This window comes from Magnolia sinica, chromosome 7, assembly GCF_029962835.1.
Source record: "Magnolia sinica isolate HGM2019 chromosome 7, MsV1, whole genome shotgun sequence".
NCBI lineage: Eukaryota > Viridiplantae > Streptophyta > Magnoliopsida > Magnoliales > Magnoliaceae > Magnolia > Magnolia sinica.
Window position 1 is genome coordinate 64,951,854 of NC_080579.1, and position 20,549 is coordinate 64,972,402.

The 20,549-nt window shown below is 37.7% G+C and overlaps 1 long non-coding RNA gene across 5 annotated transcripts; it reads right to left on the minus strand.

Annotated features, from left to right (window-relative positions):
* Nucleotides 1-836: 836 nt before the first annotated feature.
* LOC131251392 (uncharacterized) lies at nucleotides 837-11,775 on the minus strand. Of its 5 annotated transcripts, none has more exons than XR_009173811.1 (6): nucleotides 10,297-11,775; nucleotides 3,788-4,008; nucleotides 3,541-3,666; nucleotides 3,247-3,361; nucleotides 1,230-1,284; nucleotides 837-1,121 (listed from the first exon to the last, which is right to left on the minus strand). It is a non-coding gene; the product is annotated as an uncharacterized LOC131251392 (long non-coding RNA). The 5 variants fall into 5 exon arrangements; XR_009173810.1 differs by having other exon boundaries at nucleotides 1,219-1,284; XR_009173812.1 differs by lacking the exon at nucleotides 1,230-1,284.
* Between the last annotated feature and the right edge of the window lie 8,774 nt (nucleotides 11,776-20,549).

Here is a 20,549-nt window from a genome sequence, read left to right on the forward strand (position 1 = left end):
CCTGGACTTAGCTTTTTAACTCTTAACAAATGAGAACTAGATAATAATAGGCTTACAATTCTCTTTTAAGTCACTAATAGGATGCCAACAGTTTTTGCATTGGCATACTTGTAGGATTCATGTAGACAACCCCAGTTAGTTGGAATAAGGCCTCAATAATGATGGCGACAAGGGCATTTGCATTCTGAATTTCTTTTCCTCTTCTTCATTGGATCAAGATAGGCATTATATAAACAAATAAACACTAGGAGAGTCTTATATAAGACATCCGAAGATCCCATTTGGACATCATATCACTTTGGTTTGTGACAACTCTTCACCATACCTATGAAAGACAATTTAAAATTATCTTACCAGCATGACATGAATCGTGGGCTGTATTAAAGAAATATAAAAGACTTTAGGAAGATTTGGGAAGAATCAAGCTCTCAAAACATTTTTGGTTGAGAAAAAATTTCATTGAATGATCATACACAAGTAATTTCTGATTTCTGAAAAGTAAAAATACAAAGAAAAATAATAACATACAGCGGGAAAAATAAATTTCTTCATTTGCACAAAAATTTTCAACAAAAACATTTAACATTGTTTTTGCTAAGCATGAAATTGCCCATTGGTCAGTTAAGAAACTGCCCATCATTGTTAGGAAACTATTGGTCAGTTAAGTAACTGCCCATCATCAGTTAGGAAACTACCCATAAGTTTTTCCTTTGTTACTGTCCTTCAAATTAGACTGAGTGACGATGCCAAGTTTTACTAAAATGCAATGAAACACATAACATTCAGGTTTGGTGAAAACATCCGCAAGTTATTGATCAGAGGAGACAAAGCAAGTAACCAAAAGACCCAAGGCTACATGCTGATGAACAAAATGATAGTCCAGTTCTATATGTTTCATACAAGCATGGAAGACTAGATTTACAGTTATATATCGAGCACAAAATAAAATAGGTGGAGAGTAAAGTACACCCTAATATCTCGAAGAATAAAACTCAGCCATGTGATTTCTGCTGTTCTGGAGGCCATGGACTGATACTCTGCTTCTGCAGTAAACCGAGCTGCTGTAAGTTGCTTCTTAGTACACCAAGAAATAATATTTGCACCCAGCAAGGTACAAAATCCTGTTATGGAGTGTTGAATATCAGGACACCCGGCTCAATCTGTATTTGAAAAGGCATATGGATCAAGAGTAGATTGAGATAAGATACAAAAACCGACATCAAGAGTACCCGCTACATATTGAAAAATACACTTCACTGCATGAAAATGTCCAATTGTAGGCTTCTGCATATATTGACAAACCAAGTTTATATTGTAGGATAAGTCAGGCCTTGTCATAGTTAGATACTGGAGACCACCAATAATGCTATGATAAAATTCAGGATCCAAAAATAAATCATCAGGCCTATGGAATTTGTTATTGATAGCCATAGGAGTAGTCACAGGTTTAGAGCCTTCTATCTGAGCTCAAACAAGGAGATCACGAGCATAATTAAATTGTAACAGAAAAATTCCTTTTTCAATTGGAGTGACCTCAATTCCAAAAAAATAATGAAGAACGTCAAGATCTTTCATAGCAAATTCCTGACCAAGATATGCAATAAACCAGTTTAAAAGAGGAGGATAATTGCTAGTAACTAAGATATCATCAACATATAACAATAATAGAACAATCCCAATTGGTGAATGACAGATAAAGAGCGAGGAGTTGACTAAGTTGCAGAAAAAAACACATGGAGAGAAGATAGGCACTAAAACAGTCAAACCATGCCCAAGGTGCCTGTGTAAGGCCACATAATGCTTTCTTCAACCAACAAACATGATGTGCATGTTGTTGATTGACAAAGCCAGAGTGGCTGCTCCATAAACACTGGCTCTTTCAAATAACCATGTAAAAATGTATTTTTAACATTAAGATGTTTTACCACCCAACCTAACAATGTTGCAACAACTAAAATGGTGCGAATAGCAGCTGATTTTATAACTGAACTAAAGTTTTCAAAAAAATCAAGACCCTCAATTTGGTTATGGCCTTTAACAAGTTGGCCTTTGAGTCATTCCAAAGAACCACCAGCATTTAATTGTCTTGTAAACCCATCGACAACCCACCACATTCATCTCTGACGAATGAGGTACAAGTTTCTGAGTGGAGTTTGCATATAAGGCATAAATTTCTTCTTGCATTGCGTGTAACTAATTGGATGTCACTACACCAGAATCCCTATTTAGGGACAGTTGAAAACCATCGCAAATTTTAGAAACGGAAATTTCAGACAGTTCCAAACCCTTCCTAATTTTCAATACGGTCCCCCACAAGCAATTTTTTTTCATTATTTAGGAACAGTTTTGAACTCGTCCTCATTTAGGAAGTGCTGGTAAAAGCCATGCAACCACTAGCGACAGTCAGTAAATTTTTATTTATTTATTTATTTTTCTATTGGAACATGTATTTTTTTTTAAATATTTAAAACCTAAAGAATGTAGTAGTAGAATTAAAAATGGATATTAAACAAATATTGTACGACTTTACAATAAAAAATATATAATATTTACAACAATAAGTTGAAAATGGTCCAAATACATAAAAAAATCCTCCATGTGATCCACTCCTATCTTGGCCAATATAGCTATCTCTAGCCTCTTTGTCCACATATCATTTCAACCAAGTAGCATTGGTATTCATCCGCAACGCTCACTGCCAAAGTCATCATCTGCAAGTTAAAGAGAACAAACATGTCAAGAATGAATTATATGAAATTATGATGCAAACAAATGAAATGCATGCCACGAAGAATAACCATCTACTATTTGTTAGTGGCTACTACTGCAAACTGGAAAATTTGATGCCATCATATGCCAAGAAGGGGGAAAAAAAAAGGGTTCCACAGTGTGTATTTGTATTGTCCAACATCAAATGTTGTACTGTCTGTCCATGAAACTTGTCATGGTCGGTCACATAATGGAAGATTGTATAGGAGGAGATTTTGGAACCTTTTTTTTTTAGTGGGGGAAACTCTGAAGCAAACCTCATGTGAAAATAATTCAACTCAAATGAAGAAATGGTGTAAAAGTAAAAAAGGCAATCAAGTATTGGAACACTGAAGGCACCCCTACCATGATAGATATCAAGTAACCATTAAATTTTTACTTCTTATTGCTTAAATCTTGTGGAACAAAATCTCATCAAGTTATCTCAACACAAGCCATCAAGATCAAAACTACACCCAAGAATGTACACAAATTTACCTCATCAGCCTTACGCTTAACAATCTTGCCCAAATCAAGCAAAGAGGGCATCACAACCTCTGGTGATGATGCCACGATGAACTACAAATTGAGCGGAAGATTTATACCCCATTATCTTCACACAAAAGACAACAACAAAATAAAATAAAATAAAAAATCAATGACTTATAAAATAAAAGAATCAACTTAGAGAACATATTTTCAATTTTGATCTAGCACAGAAATTGTGCAAAATCACCAAAATTTCAAAACTAAAGATATTGAATAACGTGTTTGAGGTGAAGGAAAGGTAACCTCTGCAAGCTTATGATGAGCTGTGATAAGCTTATCAAGGACACCAAGGTTTGCACGTGGAACTGAATTTCCTGATACGTATGATTGTTTCCTGACTTGTAAAGAAATCCCAAAATATTCCAAGAACTTGAATTGACATAAACAAAGGGAGAAAAAAACAAAATGAACAATATAGCCAAGGTTACTATTAAGAGATAGAGGAAGACAAACTCAAGATAGATACAACAAGCTAATATATGAGAGGTACCTCAGCATCTGATGCCCATTCAGTATCGAGGATAAAGTACACAGGTCTGTTGTCACATGGAATCCCTTTTCTTTTACCATCTCTTGATCTTAGTGGTTCCTTTGATGCACTAGACATGATGCGATAAATGGGCTTTAAGAAGATGTTGCATGTGTTTCGAAATTCGTGAGGTTGGAAATATATCGACAAAACCAGGATGTGTGATAATGTTTTCACTGAACCTGAAACCAAATGTGATGCAGGACATGGAAAATTAAATATGATATGCAAGATTTCAGGCTTAGATCCTACCAATTCAAAAACAATCACACAAATTCCACCTTCCACATGAAAATCCAAACATTCAATTAAAAAGGAGAATCTATGCGGGTCCAAGCCGACACAGGCTAGGACTGGACCAATAAAAATTATAAATCAAACGATGTCAAAGGGAAATAAAATCAGCTACTCATGCATAAAAATCAGTCCCTAATCCAAGGAATTCCCTAATTTCAATTCAAGGAACCCTAAGGTGATAAAAAGGGGCAAATCAATTAGGGATCATGTAATCTAGGGTTAGGATTCATAAAAAACGGCTATGAGAAGATAAAAGAGGATAAAAACCTGAGCCAAAAGATGATCCCGCGTGTGGACAACAACAATGGCCCAGACGGACGTACGTGTGATCTCGGCCGCATGTGTGTGGGGCCCACTATTCAAAAAAAGGCCACCTTGGCCCTGGTTGGCCGGGGATGGACTCCAAAATTCCCAAATCTCAGCTCGATCCGATGTACGGTTTGTGCGTGGTGCTCTGCCGAAGTTTCAGCTCGCTTACGGGCTGAAATCTGGAAACTTGCTGTAATGAAGAAATCTGATGCAACAAAAGAACAAATTCGAAGTATGGATGGTGGGGGAAGATGGAAAAAAAAATGATGAAAAATGGGGGTGAATTGGGATCGATGTGGCTTCGCACCACAGTAGTTAGCCCTTCGAAAAAGGAGGGCTTCGCACCTACTTTTGAATTCTTCCACAACTCACGAAGAGAGCAGAAAAATAAAGCAGGAATTTTTTTATTAACTTCAATCAATGAAAAGAACTACAAGGGGTGTCTATTTATAGGGAGAACCCTATACCCAAAAACTCGCACCATGTGCGACACCTATTACTTGGCGATGAAGTAAACTAAAATAAAAACCAAATAAGAAAATCTAAAGCGTTCACGATGTTCTAAATAATAACAATAAGCAAAACCTAAAATATAAAACCAATCCGACAAGTGGGCCACGATCATGAGATCCCATGATGGGCTTTTCTTGACTATCGGGCCACTTTTCTGAACCAAAACTTGACTTCTAGTTAGGAGGCCCTCCCTGGACGTCGTCATTGAACCAGATCGATGGTGGGGTCCTCCTTCTACGTACGTACGTGAGTAGGGGAGGCGACGTGAGTGCGCGTGTGCGCGTGATGTCCCCATCAATTCTCCCCGGCTGTAAAGATTTCGCCACTGGAGAAATAAAACTCCTGAACCGCTCCAGGATGTCAGGATGAAGTCTCTAAAGCTCCTCCTCAGTGAGCTACGTGCTGTCTGAAGCTGGGCGTGACTTCCATTTAACCACGTACTTCTGAGACCCGCCGTCCAACGTTGAAACTATCTGATGGTCCAGAATATCCTTTATTTCCTTTTTGGGTGTGTGAAGGTTATGCATGGGAGATAGAGGCTGGGAAAATGAGTCGGGAAGGATAGGTATGAGAGGTAGAGGCTGGAAAGATGGGTCAGGACAGGTAGGTATGGGAGGTAGAGGCTGGGAACATGGGTCGGGACGGGTAGGTATGGGACGTAGAGGCTGAAAAAATGGGTTGGGAATGGTAGATATGGGAGGTAGAGGTTGGAAAAATGGGTCGGGACAGGTAGGTATGGGACATAGAGGCTGGAAAAATGGGTCGGGAAGGGTAGGTATGGGAGGTAGAGGCTGGGAAGAAATGTTAAAAAAAGTAGATATGAGAGGTAGAGGTTGGGAAAATGGGTAGGGAAGGGGCCATGGTTCAAGAGATAAATATGGGGAATCAGGATGGGTGGACGAAGGGCCGGACAAAGTATCAGTGGTCCCCTGAAAAGTAACTAAATCATCTACATCGGATGTGAAACTAATTCCCATGGAAGGTGAAAGATCTACCTCATACACATTGAGACCGTTTCGTTTTATAATTTTGACGGGTCCAGCGCTACACGCGTGTAACTTACGAATGACCCTCGAAGGATACCGCTCGGGCCTGATGCAGACCATCACAGAGTCCCCAATATTGAATCCTTTGAAACATTTATACTAGTCTGTAGAAAATGTACAATGTTCATTATTAGTCATGATCTTTTGCTTGATTTCTTGATGCCATGAATGAATGTGATGCACAAAAGACTCTGCAGACTCTGACGGCCTATGGGACAGTGACATAGGGACAAGATCAATAAGTTTTCTAGGTTTAAAATCAGTAACGACTTCACGAGGGCTTAGACTTGTGGACCTATCGACAAAATTATTCAACGTAAACTCGGTTATAGGTATTATAGTGTCTCATGTTCTAGTATACTCTATATCCCTCCTAAGAGACTCATCCGGTAGATCATCAAGACAAACATTACGAAACTCATCCACTACCGGAATGACCTCAGTGGGTAACTCTACACTAACATCTGGTGCACTCTCTCCAGTCACAAGGCTGCACATGTTGTACCTCTCAAAATAGTGGTCTTGATGTCCCTCATGGGGTGAGTACACGGGTCCACGCTCATAACTGATTCCTTGGCCAACTCCATTCATTGGTCTATCCTTTAGGACATCTACCCCAATGGTGGGGTTTGTCCTGGCGATGGTCTTTAGTCGGGCAACGCGTTCATCAAGCTGCTTAAAGCAATAATCCATTTCCAAGCGCTTAATCATAAACTCCAACTTCTGGGACAACTTGTTTAATGACTCTTGCAATTGTTCCATATTTAGTGTAGCGTGCCAATCAAAATTCAGCAATATAGTTGTCAAAATATAAGAGATTTATTTATTTATTTTATAGAATCAACCTAGTTTCTAAAAAATGAAAAAGGAAAGTTTCTAAAGAAACAAATTAGGAAAACTTCTAAAAAATAAAAATAAAAAAAAAAAAATTAGAAAAGTTTCTAAAAAAAAAAAAAACAACCTAGTTTCTAAAGAAAAAGAAAAAAAGGAAAGTTGCTAAAAATAGAAAGTAAGTTAGTTTCTAAAAAAGAAAAAGGAAAGTAAATTAGTTTCTAAAAAAGAAAAAGGAAAGGAAATTAGTTTCTAAAAATAGATTAAGAAAGTTTCTAAAAAATTAGTTTATAAAAAAACAGAAAAGGAAAGTTTCTAAACCTAGAAATAGAAAACTAAGTTAATTTCTAAAATAATTCAAATAAGGGGATAACAGAAAATTTCAGCAGCTTATTTCAGGGTTTATGAACCTCTAAACAGCCATATATGATGAGAATTGATGCGTAATGGACATAAATAACCAAACCCTAAATATGTAATGAATTCCCCTACAAGAACCCTAGGCTCTGATACCAAATTTGATGCAGGACATGGAAAATTAAATATGATATGCAAGATTTCAGGCTTAGATCCTACCAATTCAGAAACAATCACACAAATTCCACCTCCCACATGAAAATCCAAACATTCAATTAAAAAGGAGAATCTATGCGGGTCCAAGCCGACACAGGCTAGGACTGAACCAATAAAAATTATAAATCAAACGATGTCAAAGGGAAATAAAATCAACTACTCATGCATAAAAATCAGTCCCTAATCCAAGGAATTCCCTAATTTCAATTCAAGGAACCCTAAGGTGATAAAAAGGGGCAAATCAATTAGGGATCATGTAATCTAGGGTTAGGATTCATAAAAAACGGCTATGAGAAGATAAAAGAGGATAAAAACCTGAGCCAAAAGATGATCCCGCGTGTGGACAACAACAATGGCCCAGACGGACGTACGTGTGATCTCGGCCGCATGTGTGTGGGGCCCACTATTCAAAAAAAGGCCACCTTGGCCCTGGTTGGCCGGGGATGGACTCCAAAATTTCCAAATCTCAGCTCGATCCGATGTACGGTTTGTGCGTGGTGCTCTGCAATCTGGAAACTTGCTGTAATGAAGAAATCTGATGCAACAAAAGAACAAATTCGAAGTATGGATGGTGGGGGAAGATGGAAAAAAAAATGATGGAAAATGGGGGTGAATTGGGATCGATGTGGCTTCGCACCACAGTAGTTAGCCCTTCGAAAAAGGAGGGCTTCGCACCTACTTTTGAATTCTTCCACAACTCACGAAGAGAGCAGAAAAATAAAGCAGGAATTTTTTTATTAACTTCAATCAATGAAAAGAACTACAAGGGGTGTCTATTTATAGGGAAAACCCTATACCCAAAAACTCGCACCATGTGCGACACCTATTACTTGGCGATGAAGTAAACTAAAATAAAAACCAAACAAGGAAATCTAAAGCGTTCACGATGTTCTAAATAATAAAAATAAGCAACACCTAAAATATAAAACCAATCCGACAAGTGGGCCACGATCATGAGATCCCATGGTGGGCTTTTCTTGACTATCGGGCCACTTTTCTGAACCAAAACTTGACTTCTAGTTAGGAGGCCCTCCCTGGACGTCGTCATCGAGCCAGATCGATGGTGGGGTCCTCCTTCTACATACGTACGTGCGTAGGGGAGGCGGCGTGAGTGCGCGTGATGTCCCCATCAAAATGCATACGAAATAACCTCAAGATCAATACACTGGTCACGTAGGCATGGACGTGGATATAATAAGACTGCAAGGCAATCGACCTGTAAACAAGTAAACATTGAAGAAAAAGGAATTGGCAGATGTTCAGTCGTCATAGAAATACCAGATTATAAATAGTAAAACGAAATCCTTGCCAACAAAAGTTTGAAGAATTACTAACATTTACTAATTGACAGAGGAAAAAGTTCTGAAGCATTCCATATAAAATCTTCTGCAAACATGCATCGGTTGCAAACATGTGTAGGCCGCATGACTGCTCTAAAAGAAGGCTTGACAGTTTTGAATGCTGAAGCTAACTGCCATGCTTGATCTTTTTCTTCCTCAGTTACAGGTCTCCTATTCGATATAAAATGCAAGGGATATGATAGACATCCATCAAGTAGTGTCAATACCAATCGTTGCTTAACATCAAACCTCCTGGTTTTGGAAGACCACATATTATTCAAAATCAATTTGAAAAATCAGGTGGACATATCATGAACAATCCTTAGCTCACAAACCCTATTGATGGACAATCCTAACCATCCAACTGGATTCGTCAAATTAGTAATAACTTTGTTAGTACTTGGATCAATATGTGAAACGTGGAGCTAAAATCCTTCAAAACAGAACACAACCATCAGTGACTAAGATGCAACTGCAAGAAGCATCAGTTGAAGCTAGGAAGATACACAAGTATGATGCTATCCAGCTTCAAGTCCAGAAAGGATCTCAAGATGGAGCGAAGATCCCTTAGGCAATGATTTTGTAGTAGGCAATGAGAATACACCAAATAAGTGTGACTAATGAGGTGTGGTTTGCATGTTTAGAAGATTTCATTTATAGTATGTTTGGTTGCACCAAATATCATGATATTGCAAAATTTCATGATAGTAAATGAGATTTGGTGCAACCAAACACACCCTTGAGCTATCTTTTAAAGAAGGATGCCTACATATATACTGACTAATGAGGTGTGGTTTGCATGTTTAGAACATTTCACCAAGGAAAAAGAAAAAGAAAACCAAGAAGCATATTATCATCATCATATTCCCATCTATATCAAAGCCTTGTCCCATTTATTTGGGGAGAAAACAGGCCGATGTAAGTGGTATAACTTGAATTCTTTTATTCATTTCACTCAAGCATCCAAACACATCATAAACAATGGAATGTCTTCTACTTGACTATATTAAGATTAAGATCAAGGAAGCATTTACCTACCATGGCCTTTCGCAATCAAGTGGCATAGGCCAAGCCCCAAACCATGCACCAATAACAGCTCCATGGGTTAGAAGTATTCCTACAAAGAGAATTGGATCGAGAGAATACTATGAAAATGAATTCTATTTCCATCAAAATCAAGTTTGCCACTGTTTGTGTGAAAAAGTAACTGTGGAATTATTGTTGGATTCCATAGTTTTCCATTCACTGATGAATACTTAAGGTTTTCCATGTCTGCCTTTTGGATTTTCTTTGTCCAAACAAGAATCTAAGATAGTCATGATGTGATTTCAAGACCTGAAACTAATTTAAACATTGAACAGTTAATACGTATAGTCCCATATCTCATAATGTGTAGCTGAATTAGGCCACATGGCTCGAATCTACTCGGAACCAGCATAAAATCAGCTCCAACAGTCATCATATGGGCTAGGAACTATAGTTCAATTCAACACAGAAAACAAAGAGACAATGCATAAAAAATCACCAAAGTAATAAACTTATGTAAATTCGGTATACTCACACTGTCAAAGGCCTGGCTAATATGCTGCAGCAAACCTACCAATGAATGGCTCAGAAGAAGCTGTTTTCCAGCTGGGTAAAACCCCTCGTGGGAAGTGACGATCGTCACCGGCTTCCCATTGCAAATCCTCACCTAACTCCACATACACAAAGTACTACTTTTGTTAGTTTCAGATGCATGCAGAATCTGGGCCGTTTGTCAGGCCGCCTACCCTGAACTTGCCCTGGCCCAGAAATTAGGCCAGACTGCTCACCAAGTGGGCCACAAGTGTACCATGGAAATGGATGGTTAGATTGAATCAAAGAGCAATCCACATCCAATGTACATGTTCATCCTGACAAGCATACCAGCCATGGTGGGGCCACCAGATGAATTTCCTCTTCATTTGAATGTGCTGACATTTTTTTTCAGAAAGAGGGGGTAATTCAATCATTCAAATGCATTGCTTGCTGAAGTTAGGCGAGTCTGAAAAAATTCAAGAGCTTTCTTCGTCATTCAGTTCCTCCGAGGATGAGGAAATCCCTGACAGCATGGTTACTCCAAGAGATGTGCCCAACTCCATAGATCTATCATTGAAGGTGGAGAAGGCTTCGTTAGTTCCAGGATCTCTGCTTTGGGAGACCTTTGAATACTCTCCTACAAATCCATTTTTGAGCAGGTTGGGGAAGGGAAGTAGGAGCCAACGCTATGATAAGGAGAAGATATCTCCTAAAAAGGCCATTTCCGGACAGAGCACTGTTAAAGATGCATTTGTAGCAACCGAGATAGACTGTTCGCTCAATGAGTTCACAAATTCTAGTATATCTCAAGATTCTGAAGAGGTTAGCAATGAAGAAATTCGGCCTAGGTTTAGCAAGGGTGGTGAATCATTCTTTGCCGGCCTCATCAAGAAGAGCATCAAAGATTTTGGTAGACCTGATCAAGCATTAGAGAGTGGAAAACCCTGTGTCTCAGTTAATGGTCAACCTATACCAGATCATTTGGTTAAGAAGGCTGAAAAGCAAGAAGGACCAATTGAACCTAGGCAATATTGGTAAGATCGTTTTCACTACACCACATACATTTTATTTTGGAAATTTATCAAATTGTATTGAGCTAAAATCAGACGTGTCATGTATGTATGACATCTAACCTGTCCAACAAGTTTGCCCCACCATGAAAGAAGATCACCTAGCGGCTAGCGCATGAATCAGGCCAATCGTGTCATGGACCAGATGATTTGGTTGCCATGATTTTTTCACTAGCGGAACTTCATGGTGGGGCGAACTGGTCGGATGGGTTGGATGTTATAAACACATGGAACATAGTTGTTTCTAAAGAATGATACTTGACATGCATGATGCATTCCAAATAATATGTTAAAAACACGAGAAAATCCAATCAAGAGCTACAAAAACCACCAAATTTCTCAATCTCGACATATCCAATTCCGAACCGAGCAATTCAAATTCCTAGCATAAAAAAACTTACTCCAATCAATCATGACCAGTGTTTTAAATAGCGGTAGCGTGTTGCGTAGCGTTCAACCCTCCGTAGCGTGTAGCGGAAGCTACACAATACTTCTATTTTTAAATTTATATATATATATATATATCTTAAATAGTAAGAAAAAAGAAAAATATATAAATGCCACATTCCACATTCTTCAAAAAAACATACATCACAGTAGACCCTACGCATGTGGGCCATGCCATACACACACCACAGTGAACCCCACGCGTGTGGGCCATGCCATATACACACAACAGTGGACCCCACGCATGTGGGCCATGCCATACACACACCACAATGGACCCCACGCATGTGGGCCATGCCATACACACACCACAATGGTCCCCACGCATGTGGGCCATGCCATACATACACCACAGTGGACCCCACACATGTGGGCCATGGCATAAAACACCAAAGAGGACCCCCACACATGTGGGCTGTGGCATAGAACACCACAGTGGACCCCAGGCATGTGTCCCACGTGATGGTTGGATGGGTCAAATCCATGCCATACACACCACAGCCCCCATAAAAAGAAAACAAATTGAAAAAAATGAAAAAATAATACAACATTTCAGCATAAATAAAAATAAAACTCATTAAAGATGATTAAAGGGCCAAAACATACCTTAAATAGAGATTTAATCAACTTAAAATTGATTTTTGGGAGCTACGTGTCCGTGTGGCTGCGAAAAGAGGAATACGTGATTTCTCCCTTGTTTGGGCTTCAATGCTCCTGAAATTCCAGCAAGATGATGCTCTTGTAATTCTGATTGAACTCCAAAAATCGGATTTGAGAAATGGCTCTTCGAAATCTTAGAATCAAAGCTTCAAAAATGGGAACCCGTGGCTGCTGCGGCATTGCAATAGGGCTGTTCGAAAGCCCTATTGCGATTGTTTTAAGTTATAAAAAAAAAAGACTTATAATATGAGTCCTCCACCACCTACTTAAAAGGAAAGATGCCCAGTCACTACCATTTAAAAACAAGTTTTTAACTAAAATGACTTTTATTTTAAAATGCTTACAGTAGTCCTCAGGCGTACGCAATATACGCTACACACTACGTATATGTAGCATACGCTACTGCGTATTTACGCTATTTTATATGATGCGTAGCGTTTTTTGTATGCTACGCTACGTAGCGTACGCTACACGCTACGCTACCACGCTATTTAATACACTGATTATGACTAACCAACAATAGAAAGTAGAAACCATTTCAATCCAAGTTTCACAAACCTACACTACAACAAAAAAGGCCTTTGCTGGTGGTCGAAAGCGCCGCAAAAGTCGAAAAGGCCTAATCACGGAAAAACGCCGCTAAAATTCTGTCCAAGCGCCGCAAAAAATATTTCAAAGGACAGCTTTTTGCAACATTTAATCACGGAAAAGCACCGATAAAAATCTATATGTAAGCGCCAGCAAAAGTCTTCCGAAGGGCTGTAAAGATTTGACAGGCCCAGGTTAAAAGCTGTGCAATCCGCAGTGTAGGCCAGTAAATTTATTTTCTTAATTCAATTGAAAACTATATTTTTTTAAATATTTGAAACCTAAAAAATGTTGCAATAAAATTAAAACCGAATATTAAACAAAAAATATATTACTTCACAATAAAAAAATATAATATTTACAACAATTAGTTGAAAATGGTCATAAATATATTAAAAATAAAAAATAAAAAATCCTTCATGTGGTCCACTCCTAATGGTGTCAAAAGACTTCTGTGCATGTGGGCCTAAATTTAGGCGCAATTGATCAAAATCCTGCACACATAAGGAAAAAAATGTCAAAAAGTAGCATTCCAGGAAGATAGAATAAATGCATTAAAAAATATGCCATTAATTGCAAGGTTGAAACAATATAATAGAGTTATCAATGGCTAGCTGGGCCATTCAATAGACAACATTCAACAATTTAACCAATCATTTTTTTTCCATAACAAATTGAACCAAAATATTTTATTTATTTATTTATTTTTATTTTAATGGTTCAACAACTAGTTTTAATACTATGAAATGTTTTTTGCAATTTCATGCAGGTGAAGAAATTGCAAATGTTGACTTTTTTTAAGGTAAATTCTTAGAAAACAAGGTTCAAAGGGACATGGGACTTAGAAGTTTGGTCAAATGCTTCCTGCTATATCACAATTTCATACGTTGGGGCTTTATCCTTGGAATTCGGATTGTCTTCCAATGATCCAAACCGTTTATATTGGAAAGCTGAAATGGTGGGGCCCAATCAGAGTGTGGATCAAAAACCAAATTTTTGGAAGACAAATCTAAGGATGTCAACTTTTTGAGGTTTTCAAAATATTGGAAAGCTGAAATGGAGGGCCCAATCAGGTGCAATGATCAAACACTATTTTCTGGAACTAGCAGACACTAAAAAATGGAACCTAAAATTAAAGATACAAGCAAACTCTTGTAAACTTACCTCCAACAGTTTTGTAACCGCCAGTAAAAGTCATTGTAAAAGCGCCACCCGAACATCAACATGGACCCCAAATTGCATTCAATTATACACTTGAAAGGAGCCAGATTTCCACATCAAGCATCGGTTGCATACATATAATACAGAAGGTCAAAAGTATCACCTTCAACATGTGCGTGCATGTGACCTCAACTGCTGTAGCAGACCATGACTGTCAACCAAGTTTCCTCACCAAAAATCCAGCCAATTAGTGTTAAGATGGAACTCACAGCAATGCAGAGAACTTGGAACCTGAAATTCGAAACCATTGGTGGATATTTGGATATTGGCAAGAAAGCAACTAATTCATGAGAAATTCACCATAGGAATATAAAAAAGAATATAAATTAAAAAAACATTTTTGAATAGCTCAGAAATTGGTAAGAAAGCTTGCATAGTTAGTGCAAGATGCCACATTAAATACTTGCACATAACGCATAAATTGTCTTGGCATCCTAAAGATGCCTAACTTCCTGCAACCAAGGTTCCAGATATTGTTTGAATGTATTGTATTACCACTATATTCCTGATATGGTACCTTCTGCTATTATCGGCCTTGCCATCATGCTTAATTTATTAAGATTATCCTGGCAGGAACGTATTGATGATACTCTAATACCAAGTGTTTGTATTGAAATGCATCAATGACACTAACTGATGCAAAGGACACTTACAAATATATTTCCCTATCACGATATGGAAGTTCATTACGTAATGCTAGATGAAGTTTTCGTGTAACATTCTTGAAGCACTGCAATACATTCCAATATTTGATCCTTGCCTATGACAAGGATCATAGATAGAATCAAAAGACTCCTATTATGGTGGGATCCATCATTTCAGGGCATATTGGCACTGAACTTGGAAAAAAGGATTGGGTGCAGTAATGGATTGTCAGATTAAAAAAGAAAAATCATATTGGCCAGTGGGTGAAGCATTCATTTGGAAATTGGGATTGAGTGAGAGCTCTCTAGCATGGGGAATCTGGTAGGCTCCAGCATTGTGGCAGTCTAAAGGTACAGAAATGAGGAAATCAAAATGGTCCTTTCCATGTCAATGAGTCTCAGTGATTCTAGCTGAGCAGAAGTTGTGGCTACAACAGTGGGGCTAGTTTAGAACTCAGGTGTCATGATGTGCCATATCTGAAGTGGGGTCTACAGATTGTGTGGTTCAGATCAAGCACTTCAGATATGTGGGGTCCACGGATCTAGGCCATAAAATGCAAGAACCACAACAGATCTACGCTTTTACAAAAAAATCCTTCAATATAGTCATATTCTAAATCATAACAAGATAAAAGAAACAATGCCTAAATTGAACTAAGAAAAACAATCTGGTGCTTTTCCACTGAACTATGGAACCAATCCCCCTTGCATTTGGTGCAGAGAAGGGAATGAGAAACGTAATAGGCAGGTTCTCATTTATCCTCTTTCCCTGATCCAAACAGAAAATCTTCACGCTTACAATTGGCCAGAGCACATCCAGTCCACCCTCAATCAGGGAACTTCCAAATGGACCCTTACTCATGCAGCCAGCAATGTCCACCAGCCACAATACAGTTCAATGGTAGGACTAGACTTTAAAAGGGGGGAAACCGAAAGAATTGTTTGGCTAATTTGAAATTTGGTATTTGCACAGAAAAATGTAAAAATAATATAGAGATGAAGATATGGAGTTACATGCCAAAGATGATGAAACAGCAGGAACATTTAAATTTTGAACATTTCAAATTGAAAACTGTGACTGATTCAAAATTGAAAACAGAGTGGTGCTCACAAAAGTTTCCACCAGGACTTGTGAAATGAAGTGAAACTACAAACCAACTTTTAGGCAACAGAGCAATTTCAGCATTTTTTTAAAAGGAAAACCACAACATGATGCATAATCAACCATTGAATCAAAAGAATCATTTACTGAGTTGAAGAACACAAAACACTGCTACCTTGCACACATCTACACATAATGAAAAGTTTCCAAGAACAAATTTGTTAATGAATAGAGAGGCCAAGTACTCTGTGCCCTCAAAAGCGGGAGTTTGAAAGACAAAATACTGCTTGAAAAACATATTGAATACCTTAGAAAAAAAAAACTTTACATCAATGCCCATAACTAGCATTTCAATCCAAAGGCGGAATGCATATAGCAGAGGTTACCTTAGAAAATAAAATAAAATACATCAATGCCCATAACTAACATTTCAATCCAAAGGCAGATTACATATAGCAGAGGTGCGACTGTTTATTCATGAAATGGAGGGAGATAAGAAACATAGGGGCTCGTTTACATGCATTAAAGAGCTTCTACAGAAATCCATTTACATGGAAACACCATATTTCTTGTGTTTGAGAATCAGAGGAAATGTCCCATTCCAGAGAAATGGATTTCGCTGTCATTTCCATTTCCACGAAAAACCATTGTTACCATTTCAGCCTTGAAACTAACTACAAATCTATTCCCACATTGGAATGGAGCTGAGCTCATTAATGATACTTAAAAGAGGTAAAACAGTAACCCGTCCATTTCAGTTTCATATTTCATGCCAACCCAAATGCACAGAAAGTTCAAAATGAAGCCATCCACTGACATATTAAATCAGAAGTGATGCTTGGCACTGTTGCAAACTACTACAATTACCACCAGCTACCTCATGGATGCAATCAAAAGGCATGCAATGGTTAAGAGCATGAGCAAATCATGATGGTCAATGCAGATATTATGATATCAACAACGTTGTCATTGAGTGTAGGCCATACCAAAAGAAGACAGATGTGGGTATAAAAAAAGTGCAGTTGAGTAGAAAATGAATTGGGGAGAAGTTTTTTGAGCTGATTTTATTTTAACTCCAATTGCAAGTTAAGCACATTTGGTCAGTTCCATTGCTAAGATCACCCCAATTTGGTCTTTCTAAGGCCAGATGACGGTTGTTAAAATAATTAGCTTGACGATCCAATCTTGTTCCATTTGGCTGAGAGGATTATCATTGCTGCAACCAAATAATGCAAATTATTCGTGGAAACTGAGCATATATAGTACATGGAATTAGAATCGCATTTGAACTGACATGTTAACATTCTTCTTTTATTTCCCACAGAAAGAAGATTTTGTGCAATATAAAATGTTCATTGCAGTGTATATGGATTTTAACTTGAAACTAGCAAGCTCTGAAAGCAGGGCAAAAGCTGTTCAAGGGAAAATAAAAGATTAGACAATGGCAAAAAGACACTGTTACCTTTTCTGGTGATGATGATAAATTTTAGCGCCAAGCAGCATTGAAAATCAGAGGATTTCACCATGAAAACAAACTAAACTAATAAGAATTATATACCTCTAAAAACATTAAGGTGCAGCTGATAAATATACTTTCTTTTTCTTTTTCTTCTTTTATTTTTTCCTTTTTTTAAAAAGATACTTATGCTATGTCCTGACTCCTTAACATACTTCTATCTAAAGAAAAGATGAATCCACCCTTTATTACTATGAGAAATCCACTGATGAAATTGAAGCATGCAGAATACACTATGTTTTTATATTTACCAATCTAAAGAAAAGATGAATCCACCCTTTAGTACTTTGAAGAATATGTTAGATATACAAATTTTATCATTGTGGAGTTAAATGTGCTCGGATTTTCTAACCTGGCCATGATGCTTGATGCAGTTTGCACAGTTACTAATGATATTAAGTGGAATTAACATGACATACCTTGTTTGCACAGTCATGAGGATACAAATCCACCAAGTTGGGGTCGATTCATTCTTTCAAGCCGGTCATGCTCATTGAATTTGGACTGTTAAGAGCTGCTAACATTTGAAAAATCTCCATGTTAGAAAAGACAATTTTAATAGAAATAAAGGTCTTTCCACCAAAAAAAAAAAAAAGAAAAAAAAAAGGAGCTTAAACTGCTGTGCAGCAAGAGAAAAATGAGGCACAAGGTGTCAATTTTTAGAGACATTAATAAGAATAAGAGTTTCAACACCAGGTCAAGGGGATCATGCATTGGTGGTGAAATCCAACTCTCTTAGATTTTAGAAACACATTGCATATGAATTTCAAAAACTGGCCTTTTCAAGGCTGCATCTAAGTCTGGTTCCTCTTTGTAATTGAAAGCTTCATCAAAGCCTACCTCATTCTTCAGAAGATCAACCTGAAATATATTATTGATTTTTTTTTATTTTTTTTTTTTTTATTTTTTTTTTTAAATTTCTACGTGCAGCAATGCTTACAAATCAACTTCGATGTGAGAAGAAAGGAGAAAAAATGATGTCATGGGCCATAGTCCACAAGTCAAGGCAACTAGAAACCCATTCATGACATATAGATGGAAGATTAACAAAAGTTTGTGTAAAAAATGAGCACTAGTCTACATTCAATTGGAAAACCCAATAAATATTAGGGCTGTTGGATCATCCAAACACTAATTTTTTGTCAAATTGACATGGAGGCCTGGGAATTATTTAAACATGGATTCCAGTTTTGATTTCTTATTAGGATAGTAAATGAAAATCTCATATTTATCTCAAAATGCTCAGTTTTTTTCTGCCAAGAATCAAAATTCAATACATGCATAAAAGCTCACCTTTGAATAATGGACACTCCACAACTTCTTGCAGAAGTCTATTCCAGTGTACATAGACCCTGGATAGAGAAGAAGGAAGTCGACTCCAATGCATCCATCATGTTTGGATTTCTTTAAACAATGGCTAGAAAAGTTGGACATATGAACAATGTTCATGCATTTAACTTGATCAACAATTGGATCATCTTAACTCTTTTTATTATTATTATTATTTTTTTTTATACACAATTAAAATGAATATACAATAAATACTATTGAAGGAATCTAAGAGATGCCAAAAAGGAGCAATACAAAATGCCACACTGCCACCTGGAAGGGCAGGACTAGAAGATATGACAAACTAATTCTTTGCTTTGTTTGCAAAGAAACATATTTATTAGGAAGGAGAAGAAACCTCTCTTTTATAGCAAATCCTAAGAATTTTCTCCATCGCCTCTGTCCACATGAAGACACATAAATGTAACAACATCGAACCAAAAGTGAAAGGTCATGCTCAAGTAGTTGGGTGCACAGAATAGCAGGGATCCCGCTAAACATGCTCAACATTGCATTTTAGCCTAACTATCATGAATTATGGAAAAGGATATTTGCAAACAATTAAGCTGTCTAGAATGCAATAATAGGTAAAATTGTTAGCCAACATTTGCCTCATGTATGTGCATGTGTGTGTGTGTGTGTGCTGACTCTTCATTAACAAATCACAAAAGACCTCTTTACATGTGTGTATACTTCTCCCTAAAGCAAAAGAAACCCAAATCTAATCCTAACGATTCATTAATTCTAATTGTAAATATCTATTTTACTAAAATATTAATAATGACTAAATACCCCCAAATGCCACTACAACCAGATAGCCTTCCGTAGATCAGCACAAGACACTCAATCATTATTTGTAAATTTCAAATTACATGCTCTAGTAATTACCTCAGAAATGATAAATTGATAAGCCGCATTGTGTTGATTACATTAACATTTTACATCCTAAGATTTGCCCATTGTCAATTTTATTTTTTATTTTTTCACTTAAATTTGAAACCTACTCGTGTATAAGATTTTCTAACAATTTTTTATGACATCCTCAACGTATTTGTATGTGAATGAAGAAGAACTGGAATATAAAACAGGAAAACCTTTATCTTTCAACAGTCAATACAAAAACCTGAATCGCTTACCGTAATGACTGAAGCCCAATCATCCTGGTACCTAGAACCAGATTACCTAAGAATATGCCTACATGAATCTAATATCCTCTCCTAAATTTCCATGCCGAGCCCTGCAATCCACATGAATCCAATATCCTCTCCTGTTGAGCCCTGCAATCCTGCCGTCACCATAAGAACCTCTGTCTCTTCCCAAAACTCCTTTGAAACCCTTCCCTTCCCCAACTCCAAAAGCTCCAAAATCGACCTCCCCGCGCTGCTGGTATCCGCAACAAAGTCTGATAGATTGGGACTCACCTTCATCGTCGCGGATCCCCCATACCCAAACTTCAGAATGGGCAATCCTCCTCTCATTGAGAACTCGAAAACATAGATCCGCATCCTGGTGCTTCTGGCATCAATCACGATCCCATACCCTTTTTTTATGGAGCCTCTTGTGATGGTCAAGAGATAGAAGAATATGGCAAGGATGACGACGAAAGCCACAACGAAGATCCAGATATTTCCATGGCCGGGCTTGGGATGTGAGAAGTTGAGCCAATGGGAGGAGATG